Source organism: Cygnus olor, chromosome Z (assembly GCF_009769625.2).
Source record: "Cygnus olor isolate bCygOlo1 chromosome Z, bCygOlo1.pri.v2, whole genome shotgun sequence".
Taxonomy (NCBI): domain Eukaryota; kingdom Metazoa; phylum Chordata; class Aves; order Anseriformes; family Anatidae; genus Cygnus; species Cygnus olor.
This window is the reverse complement of record NC_049198.1, coordinates 11239134-11251458: the sequence shown is the minus strand read 5'-3', so window position 1 is coordinate 11251458 and position 12325 is coordinate 11239134.

Below are 12325 nucleotides of genomic sequence, written 5' to 3'. Positions count from 1 at the left end.
TAAGGTCATGTACAAGATTAATTCTCCCTTTTGGGCTATCTGCTTGTTAAAACGGGGTGAGTTTGTGTTGCAGCTCTAAAAAGCATCTTCTCTAGTGGGCCATTTAATTTTATGGAAGTTGTAGACAAATTATTTTGAAGGCTGATTCACTTCTATAATGGGATAAGTAGGAGAAGGTAGAGGCATAGATGCACTTACAGTGTGATTGCATTAAGTCCTGTTTTCCTGGCAAAACAGACTGAAATATTTTACTGTTCCATTTTTGCTGTCTTGACTCCCAGTACATCACTCAGTTCCTTTCCTTCTGGTGCATTTGAAGTCTTCTGAGACAGGATTTGCCATCACCTAATGCACTAATCCAGCAGGATTTAGCACGTGTTGCTATTCTTTACTCCTTCCTTTTGTACATCTCTTCTTTTTCCCTTTGCTCTGGGATTGATCTTGAAAGTAGGTGTTAGGAGAAGACTTCAGTGATGTATAGTAAAGTGAAATGGCAGGGAGTTTGTAAGCTTTCTTTGCCGCTGTCAGAGTGTCTTTATAGGTCCTTCTTTGTTTTCTGCCTGTTCAAATGGAGTCATGTTATAACCAGCTCTTAGAATTCTGCTCTGACTCCTTAATCTCCAGAGGACCTCAGTCACTTCCGAAAGTAAGGTTTAGCTAAGTCATATGTGAGTTTTGCAATGCTAAATAGTACGCCTACATGCCATTAAAAATCTCAGGCCCTATGTTCAAGGGATTTGCAGAAGAAATTTAGCCAAACCAGGTCAATTCTCCTAGCAGCAACCTCGCAGTAACCCACCTCAGCTGTGGAAAAGTCAACCTGGTGGAGAAGTCACGCTGGTGCATGAACACAAATGGCTCCAGGAGGGCTGCTTCTCCCAATGAGGCCTGCAATTCCTGAGGCGCCTTATGCAACGTTCTTAATGGCATTTTGAAAAGCTCTTGCATGGCTATGAGCTTTATTGCTCTTTGCCCCACTCCTTTGTGAAAGAGGAGCTGGCCAGGGGCCAGTGGTGAGGAAGCCTCACTGCCTCTAGGCTGGTGTGGGTGCTGCTCTTGGCCCGGGCAGGCTGTGAGCTATGGACCCGAGCATCTTCTCCTGGAGGCTGCTCTCCCAGTGATCCTGTCCCATGCGCACCAGGGAGACATTTGGGGTTGAAGCATTGCCCTGAGAACAGCAGGAGAGACTGGAGAGCTGTGCGTAAAGGGGTCTGGCTCATGCCCATCAGTCAACATGCTGCAGATGTGTCTGGGGCTGTGCTTGTGCCTGCGTGGGAGAGGAACAGTTGACCGTTCACAAAGGTTTCAGTCATCCAGGAAAACAACACGTCATGGGGGTGAGCGGTTGTACTTGAAACAGAGTGCCTGTGACCTTCCATAAGCTGGAACACGTACAAATAAAACAGGCTGAAATAAAATGGAATTATAAACACATTTAGAATAACAACTGAGGTCTGTCTGTTGGATGCGTTGCAAACAGGAAATGGAGCTAAATTCACTGCATTAGTAAATTGCTTGCTGCAAAGATGTTGCCTGATGTTAGGCACCAGCACTAACAGCGGTCCAGCTGAAGATTTACATGTGTTTTAATATACCCAAACCTGAGACACTCAGCCAAAGGGATAGAGGATCCCTCCTGCATGAGTAGCACTGATATGCAGGGGAATCTGTACACGGCATTTACAGATAGGCATTTGAACCAACTTCCTACATTCTTCTTCTAGAGGAAGAAGTCTTCTTTTGTTGGTATTAAAGTATCCTCTTTTTTCTCCCCTTTTTTATAGAGAATGGACAGGACGTGCTGCCAAGATCACGTTGGCTGACAATCAGCATGAGGGTTAGGGATTTGTGAGCCATGAGCAGCAGAAATAACTGGTATGTTTTCATTTACCCTGTGCAGTGATGGAGAGAAGAGTCCATTGCTTCAGCTTTAATTGAAGTGTGTCTTCAGAAAGCAATTGCTTAGAAGATAACTAAAGGTATGAGCAGGTTGGTGACTATCCTGCTCTTAGCATGTCTCGCAGGCAACGTTCATCAACTGCACAGAAAAGAGTTCAGAAATCCAAGCGTTCACCCTGTGGGGTTACAGTAATGAATGGGGTTTGAGTCTGCTCAGTCCTCAGCCCTCTGGCTGCAATCAGATGAGTTCCAGCTCTCCCACATCTGTCTCTGAGCCTCTCAGGGCTTGCAGATTTGCTGCTGGCTGGTTTCAGAGGCACAGCCAATTGCCCAGGCTGCTCTGGATGGTCCTGTCCTTTGGGGCTTGTCTCCTGCCCGTGGCTTCCTGCACCCAGCGCTGCAGATCTAGAGTGCTTGTGAGGGAGCTGCACGTACCCATAGTGAATGCCACAGGGCTGTCAACAACTGGGGGAGATGACTGACATGAAACATGGAAAATGCTGGAAAAGCCTAAACCAGAGCTCAGAGTGTGCCCCAACAGCTTGGGCTGGAGGGGACAGCTGGCACTAGGGACTGCTAAATGTATGTAGATCCATGAGGGGGTTTACCCCAGGGGGCTGAGAGAAATGGCGAGCTTCAGCCAGGAGAAACCACAGTGACTGGGGGAAGTCCTTGGGGACAGGGGAAAAGATGAAAATTATGCCTGTCCTTAGTACAGGGAACGTGGTGCAGTCAGACTTGTCTCAAGTGCCAGGCAAGCACAGGAAGCACATCCTCTTGAGTCCATTTCCAGCGTGTAACAGGGAGAAAGGTGCTTGGGAGTGGTCAAAGATGTATGAAGTGCAAACTGGGCCCGACCACCTCCACTGCCTCCTGTGATGAAACACCTGGCTGAGGGGGCTGGGGGCAGTGACTATGAGACCACGGCTGAGGGGGCTGGGGGCAGTGACTATGAGACCACTTGGCTTCAGTGAGGCTTTCAACACCATCTCCACAGCATGCTCGTAAAGACCTGTGGAAGTATGGGCTGGAAGTCCAGGCTGTTGGGTGAGGTGAGGACTGGTTGGGCTGCTGGGCTCCTGTAGTAGACTGGAGCTAATATTGTTCAGTAGCTTCATTAGCAACGTGAGGAGACAAAGAACTTCTTTGGAAAAGTTGAGGATGATACTAAGGGGAGAGTGTTTGGCATGCTGAATGGATGAGCTTCCATTCAGAAGGACACAGAAACTTGAAACGGGGATGGCAGACATCTGAGGAAGTTCAGCAAGGGGAAGCGCAGAGGCCTGTACCTGGGGTGGAAAACACCTAATCCATCAATTTGGGCTAGGAGCTGAGTGGGAGCACGCCATGAGGCATGCTGAATATAAGCCACCAGGACACTCTCATCACAATATGAGCGTGACCAGCAGTTTAAAGGAAGTTGTTAGGCCCCTCTTCTCCACACTGGAGATCTCATCCCCATCACGAATACCAATGTCCAACTTTGTGTTCACTGCCTCAAAAAGGATGTTGAGAAAATAAGATCTAGCAAAGGGCTACCAGGATGGCCATGGGTCTAGGGGATGTGGCCTACAAGAAGAAGTAGAGAGTGCTGAGATTGTTTAATCTGGGGAAGAGGAGGCCTAGGGGCCCTCTAACAGCAACCCACAACTACTTGGGAGAGAGATAAAACAACAGCAACAAACTGATCTCAGTAGTAGCAGATAATACAGCAGTGGATGTGTTCATTTCTGGAATGACATGTCAGACATACTGTTCATTTCTGACTCTAAAAATGAACAAAACAAACTGTACCTTTGGCATTTCAGGTTGGACTTCAGGAAAAAAATCTTCACCAAGAGGGTGATGCAGCCCTGGGACAGGCTCACCAGAGGCTTTGTGGTAGCTCCACCCTTGGAGATCTTACACTTTTGCCTTGACAAAGCCATAGCTGACCAGACTCAATGACGGCAAAAACCCTGCTCCAACCAGGAAGTTGATCTGGATGGCCTCCAAAGATCAGGTGGTTGATGCCCCATGACTGTCAGAGTCCAAGTGGCATTTGGACAATGCCCTCAGAAATGTGCTTTAGCTTTCAGTTAGCCCTGAAGTGCTAATCTCTGAGGGGCTCTTTCAACTGAGGTGTTCTATATAACACTGAGCTTTAAACATCCTTCTCAACTAACATTCCTGTAACCCTGGGATCAGCTTCATCACTTTGAGTGTGATTGCTAAGACGGATACTCCAACAGGTTTCCTGTTCGACAGGCTGGTCAAATAGCAAAGGGGGAGATTGGGCTATGGTGGTCTGCTCTTGTTTTATTTAAGCAGAAAACAAGGAAACAGACAAAACTGGTATGCATGAGTCTATTTGGCTTTTACACCTGCTAGAAACGTTATTCAGTTCTTTCATGGGTCTGGATTTAGATGCAGATTTTTAATGTCCAATTTGACTGGTGGAATGAAAACACCATACCATCAGAAAAGCTGCCAGCATTTATGTTTATTTTTTGAGGCAATGTTGATATCAGGCAGGTAATGCACAAAGGAGGTCTCATCCAGTCAGCCAACCCAAAGAAAGGCACAAGGCCTACCTGTATTGTGCTGGGGGGGCTTTGGGATGAGAGAAGCTCTGCATCTCCAGCCACTGCTGTCAGGATAGCTTGGGCTGAGAATTTTCTTGAGCTTCTGCAAAGTCATGTAAGTCCATGGGTGTTATTTATGAAGTTGTTTCACTACTCTGAGCATTTATATCCCATATAGAAAGGATCCTATTGTGGATACTGCTGTTAAACAAAAGGAGGTGAGAAACTGTTTTGCAAAAGTGTGAATTTCTAGGATATTTTCAGCAAATATATACATCTGTCACTTTCTTCAAAGACAGGATTATGTATCTACACCAGCAACATACTTGCCTTTCCTAACAAATACCCATCCATATTTATGAAAGAGTATCAAGGAACTTAGTGGTGCATCATGAACTTGCACTCCACACAGGGGTCCCTCTTTACGTACCAATCTGTACACCACAAGACTCTCATTCACACCATGGTTTTCAGCGTGGGCTCTTGGCATCTCTCATTTTGCAATTCAACTTTACTAAGGCCAATAAACAAATTGCCACCTCCGTTCAGCCTCCCTCCGGAAGAGAAAAAGACTCATGTCACTCCAGAAATGAACAGCCAGAGCACCCACAGAATTACTAACTGCCTTTTGGCATTCTGCTGTAAGGAGAAACATCAGCCAGTATCAATTACAGAGAATCCACACACAAACACGCACACACACACACACACAAAAAAAAGTCGAAAAGCAAACTCTGCTGCAATCACAGTTTGCCAAAGAGTTGATTCATATCATAAATTAATTGTGGTAATTGTTTTTTAATTTAATCAAGTGCACATATAGCTATGTAATTAAAAAGCATGTAGGCGTTCTAGATTTCTTTAGGAACTACCAAGCACTTTTAGTCTTGCTTTCTGTCTGCTTTGAGCCACAGGCAATGTAAAGCAAACTTTCTGAAGACCATTACAGTCTTTGCAAAAAATAAAGGGAAAATTTTAAAGCAGGTGTCCCATGTTAATGTAAAGAATGATTTACAGCTGCTGCTAGAACCTGAGGAGCATGCCCCCAGCTGGCTGGGGTTTCTTGGCACATGGCTGGGATGTGCCAGAGCCAGGACAGAGCAGAAGAATGGAAAGGAAGGGAAGGGAAGGGAAGGGAAGGGAAGGGAAGGGAAGGGAAGGGAAGGGAAGGGAAGGGAAGGGAAGGAGCTGAGACCTCTCAAAGCACAGACTGACCCCAGCATCCAGGAAAATCAATGGCTCTGCAAATGCCTGCTGCCTTTGAAAGTCAGTTTGTTGTTCTTTTAATGCCTTTTTCTATGTGGATATGTGGTCTCTTATAATCAACTAGCTTTTATCTTAAGATAGACCAGGTATACGTTTCAGTAAGGGCCTAATGTTTAACTTGCTTGGCTTTCTAATGCATGAGCTGGACTTCATAAGTTTTACATAAAATATAATTTCTTTTGGTATTTCTTACTTGTGGGACTGAAGAGGCAAATATTCACGTGGAACGTGGAAGTCAAATATGCCAAGTTGTGGAGAGTCACTGGGATATTTTTACAAAGCCACCTCTTCACTTGCCTGCTCCAAAATATCTAGGTTCTTCCTTGAAACCATGTGAGTTTGTGCTAACGAAGGTGACTTTGAAGGAGGAGAGGGACTGCTAGCAGATTTTGTCCAGTCTCCTGACCAAAAGCTGTATCTGTTTCCTACTGTGTGTCCTGAGCTTTGCCTAAATTAGATTTTCCAGTAAGACACCCTACCTTGATGTGAGGCTAATGAGATTGGGATCCTTGCACATCTTCTGTTTCATGCTTGGGTAGTTTTACTTGGGCAGGGTTAACTCCGTGCAGACATTGTGCAATTGTCCTACGTTTCTAAGCCCGACCTTCTGACTGTAACTCCCAGCCGTTATATTGTGATATTTTCCCTATGAAAATGCATTTATATCATAATTAAGTCACCGCACAACGTTTTCAAAACCAGACTGAACAGCTTAAACTCCTTAAGGGCATATCAGTACAGAAGAGTAGACAAGTCATACTGGCACAATTATACTGGCAAAATAAAACAGCCAGGCTCCAGTGGAGTTCCCCGCAAGGACACTTGTTTGGGGGTAGAAGTTTTTTTCTTTTAAAATTCTTCCAAAGGGGTGTCAGTGGGAGGTGGTCGCCCATTGCTCTCTCCTGCCTGGGGCAGGGTTTGGGGTGGTCAAGGAGCACCTGGGCTTCAGCAGCGCCTCCACCCCAGCTGCCTCATGTAAACCAGGAGATGCCCTGGGGAGGCCCCGTGCCGTTTCCATGACCCCTTGGATGTGGGACATGAGGGCTAAAAAAGCTCGCGACAATCCCTGGTGCTTCCCATCCCTCTAGGAGAGCCCAGCACCCTGCGCACAGCTGAGACCCCGCTTGGCCCTTGTGGCTCATGAAAATCATGAATTGCACTGCTATAACGTATTTTCAATCATTTGCACAGAAGAGCCATTTCTGATTTAAAACTCAAGGCTAGGGTTGCCTCAGAGCTCTTTTCTGCAAGTTCAGAGCAACGAAAACATAAAGACTTGAAAGTTCACTTGAGCCTGTTTCAGCCTGTAAGTGGGTCACAAGACGCTGAAGCGCTGAGTGAAATAACACCCACACAAATCAAATAAAAGAGTAGCTAACCTGTATTTAAAAAAGAATAATCTTTCTGGATGCCTTAGTCATAGACGTCTTAGGCATGAAAAATTCAAGAGACCGAGCACTTAGTGGGGCAACGGCTGCAGAGGATGCCCCAAATCTAAGAACAAAATTATCAGGCTGACATTAGCAGGTAGATCACCTCCCCTCGATGCTCCAGGGACCTGGAGTATGTGCAATTTTAATGGAAAATAATGAAATTTGTAAGTGTGAAATGTAGAAGAAACATCTAGGAAGGGCTTTAGAGGGGAAACTCTTGAAAAAAAAAAGTCTTATACAGGAGCGTGCCTTTATACAAAAAATAAAATAAAGAAACTTGAAGAACTGGAGAGCAGGTAAAGCTAGACAAAACCCTGCGTGGTGCCAGCGGATGCTGTGGACAGAGAGATGCAGCTGTGGAGAGCAACACTGAACAGAGCTCTGATCCCAGTAGCTTGAGAGCCTGCTCGCGGGTTTTATCTTTGTTCCTGGTAATTACAGCACAGCCCCAGCCAGTGGTGCAGCTTGTCTCTAATTACCGTGGCCCTACAGGGCTCCTAGAGGAGGTTTTGCATATTTTGGCGACTGGGCCTGGCTGCTAAGAGGCTGTGGGCTGAGTGGTGCGGATGGAGCTGCCCTTCTTAGGGCTGTTCCCCAGGGTGCCCCCGGTCCCCCGGTACGGCTGCCTTGCCTCGGGGATGTGAGTCACTGGGGATTAGCTTACCTCCACTGGGAAATGGAGATAAACGGGGGTAAGGCAGTTGTTCTTCTGCTCTGGGCTTACACTGTCCTTGTGCTGCTGCTGGTTCCTGGTAAAAGAGAGGAAAGAAGGGTGTTTCTCCTCCTGTACAAATGCATTGTACTTGGGCAAGTCTCTGGGCTCCGGGGTATTTGACAGAGAGCAGCACTGTCCCCCCATCATCACCACCTGTGATTTTTTAAAATTATTATTCTTTTTCAATCAACAGTAGGACCAGAATGGAAAAAATTCACAATAAGTGAAAAATGGTATTAAAACAGCAACAACTCATGCATAAGACAGCGGGGAGGAAAGATTATTCCCATCTATTGTAATGTTCTGCATGCATTGTCCTGGCAAATAATTGGACCTTCATCAGAGAGGTGGTTTCCCATCATCTGACTGAGGCTGAGCTTTGATGCCACGACCCATGAGCAAACCAGGGGCAGGTTTGCCCCCACCTGCACCATCTCATGCGACCCCTGCACACCAATGGTCTGAACGCCCAGGGTACCGACTGACTAAAGAGGAGGATGCTTGTGCCAAAAATTTGGGATGCCCAAAGGTAAAAACAACGGCACATTATTGAAATGTTTTCTGTATTTGTCAAAATTGCCTCCAGTTTGGCATCAGCTTACGGTCAATGCTTTCAGGGTCCTGCAATGCTCAGAGGATGTGTGGCTGTGGATGTGCAATTAGTGGGGCTTTTCTCATCAGGCTGTGGTTGGGCTGTTTTTGGATGCTGATGAGAGCTTACAATACTTTTATTGCCTATAAATACGGACGCTGTGATCTGTAGGAAGCCCACTTTGTCAGCTGAAAACCCACTTTAGGGAGAAAGCTAAACCTCTCGACCTTGAAATAGCTTCCAAATTCTAAAAACAGCACATCTAGCTAGCTAGCTGCCTTAGCTACAGACATTAATCACTGCCGTATTTTACACAGCATGTAAAATTTAAGTAATAGAATCAGAGTCCCCATCGCCGTATTTGCAACTAAAAGCTGATAAGTAGAAGTACTGACCTCAGCTGGTCGATTTAACCTGATGAGTCATGGTCTTGGGGCCACATATGCTTCCTCTGCTAATATTCTTGTTCCTATTTATTTTTTTAAAAGTACGCTGGCATGCTGTGTACCACAGAAGAGCTTCTCTAATGGGCAGCTCCAGAAATAGCAATATCCCATTAGTTCCCTCTCCTTTGTCAGGGTTTCACAGTGGCTGCTCATCCTGTGCCGAGCCGTGGCATCTCCAAGAGACGGGGCTGCTGCTGGGGCAGAAGGGGATAGGCAGAGCTGGGCTGTGGAGCAGTGAATTCCTCTTGAAGTTCACCTGAGAAGCACCCTGGTATCTTCCTGCTTCTTGCACTGCAGGCGGCCATGCTGTAGAGAAAGGTGCAGCAGACGTGGGCTGTTCCAGTGCCGCTGCTGGAAGTGGCTATGCATGTGCCACAACGGAGGGAGCTGTGGTGTTGCTCTCAATGAGATCTTTCTCTGCAAAATGCTGGCTTTCTGACCAGAGAGATAACTGAGGCAGTCAGTATGTTGTTTTGGTTAGGGTGGTGGTCTGCAGCAGACCACTTGCCTTGGACTGGGATCACCCGGGGCTGGGTGCTCTCACTGCCCCAGCCGGTGTTTGCGACTTAACTTACTCAACTTACACATTAATATCCACGTAATATTTAAATGAATGCCCACTGCCCTCACCACCATATCTGTGCTGATCCATGGTGGTGAACCGTGGCCCTGGGACCCCGTGTGCTCTCCCCACAGCTGTCCGGATGGGTGCAGGGTGGCTGGTGGCATGGGGAGAGGATGGGACAGGGCTGAGCAGGGCCGAGATGGGCACTGGGAGTGGAGCAAAAACAGCTGCTTGCACCCCTGCAGCCCTTCAGACCACAAACCAGCAATGAAATATTTAATATATATATGTGAATATATATACATATAAAGGCAGAAGCCTTTGGCTGCCTGCGTAACAATCCTTTGTATCTCACCAGCATCACTTAGACCCCTTTGATGTTTGTGGTGTTTATGGCGCTTGGGCTTCTTTGCTCCAAGCAAATTGACTCGAAATCAGGCGTTGCCTTCCATTAAACCTGACAGATCCCCAGTGCGGAGAGGGCTTGTTCATCTACCTCTTTTGGAAAGAAATAGGAGCATAAACAGCTGTTGTGCTGACTCACTTCCATGCATGAATTCACCAGACTGGGGAGGTAACGGGCTGCTCATCCCAGCCACGAGCGGTCTCCTCAGTCCCTCCACCTCCTCCCTCGTGCACCAGCTCCCTGGGTGGAAATCTGCCACATTCTGACTCCTTACTGTCACTGGGATGGGATTTATATCAGGGGTATTTAGCAGAATTACACTGGTATTTGACATTTTGGCTCTCTGAAGTTTTCGGTGGTGTTATTTGCGAGGGCGGTTTTTATCGCTGCAGATTGCAGTTCTTCAAGAGCCACGCGGCGGTTTAATTTTTGAGGTCTGTCTCTTTGTCTCTCCCTCTCTGCCAGGACTTCAGGTGATTTATTTGATTCCCTGCTCCTTTGGATTTCCTGCGCTTGTTACAATGCACCCTTGTCTCAATGACACAGAATAATGTTCATTTGAAGTAACAGCTCTGGCTTGCAGTGCTTTAGGTTTGATACAAAAATAGAACTGTGTAGAAAACTTTTTTATTAGCTTTTTCAGAGTTCTAGACCCCGGGTAGTTCAAGCTGAATAACAGCGAGTTTCACTTAAAATGGGAAACCAGGTATTGATTGTTCAAAACAGACATTGAGGCAAGATCTGGGAGCACTCGTGAGAGACTTTTGCCCCTTCACAAGACTTCACATCACATGCTCTCAGAACTAAAAAAATTCAAGTGTGCAGCTTTTTCCGTTAGCCAGCTCGTATCTTGTCAGCCTTGGATCTCTCCCTCTTTAAAATGAGTAAGCGCAAGAAATACAAAGGAAATATGAGGAAGTCTAAACGCAAAGTCATCCGGAACAGGCTGCTGTGGATGTGCAACAGGTGTGTGATGACAAAGGAATGCCAACTGCAGATCAGTTGGTGGTAGTTTTTTTTTTTTTTTTTTTTTTTTTTTCCTTGAGAAAAATCTACTGATGAAGAGTTTCCATCAAATACAATTTGGGGAGAAACTCAGGCAAGTAGAAAAAAAACGAACAAAAAAGGATGCTGTGCATATTGTAGTAGTAAAAACTGGCAGATTAAATTAAGTCTCTCCTTACTATCAAAACTCTTTATGCAGTGTTACAGAGAAAGTTCATGATCCTCAAAGATGCTTTGACCACACACTTCATTTTTGTCTTGCCCTTATTTAGCACGATTATTTTGCCTTCCTTTATCGCTTTACATCTGAGATTCCAAAGCCCTTGGAAAGCACCCTGGCTGGCTGGAGACATGCCATTGTCCTTATCTGGCATAGCAAAATACTAAGACCTCAAGATGTGAAGGATTCAGGGACCTGTTGAACACAACCTGCTTTTGTACACCACACCGCTCCTTCCGAGCTACATGAATCTCCAGAGAAATTGTCAGTTGTGAGCAAAAGGATTAAAATATCTCTTCCCTTTCCTTCCCCCTTTTAGAAGTACAGTTACTGACAGATGGCCTGCAATGCTTAGCACTCATTCAAACAGCACCAAAATACTGGGAATTTCTTTCCATGTGTACAGACGCACGCGGACACACACATGCACACACAGAAACAAATCCAGGCAGCGTTTTAATGTAATTGTCAAATCAAAGCATACTTCGGGGCAGACACCAGGCCAGATTCAAGCTACATTCGTCAGCTGAGTTCATCAGATGAACGCCACCATCCGACTGCAAGAGCCTGTAATGATTAACACGTGTGACGAGTTTCTGATTGAAGGGTGAGCAGGCTGTTTACGGGCTTTGTCCGCGGCAAGTGCTTCCTGCTCTGGGGTGGAGAAGACATCAGAGCGGTGGCTTGCGTTTCCCCCAGCTGCAGGTTTGTGATGAACGTGTCGGGGATCTCGGTTCTCAGCCACTGCTTGTGACACCAGGCTGATCCCTCGTTTCTGGGGGGCTCTGATGGGGAAGGCTGGAGCCCTGCCCGTACCGGGAAGGGACAGCACTGGCTGTGGTGCCGTGTTTATTAAGAACTTGGCTAATCTCTCAAAACACTTCTCTTTGCGCAGCCCTTGATTAATGTCATAGTGATAAAGCCTTCCTCTGCCAGTTCCGTATTGAAGATGGGGACGTTTCCCTGCAGATTGCTTTGGCAGTGCTGTATCTATGGCACAGAGTCGCTTTATAAATCCTCGGTGCTGATTCTGTGCAAGAAAGGGTTCATCAGCGCCTTTCTTGCTGTTTTGTCAGGGCAGCACACAGAATTTAGCAACCGTGGCAAAAAAAAAAAAAGCATTACATTTTCTCCAACAGGCATGTGCAGATATGTGTTTTTGTGCATGGTCAAATATAAGAAGGTGCTTCGAAACAGTAAATGACTTCATACGT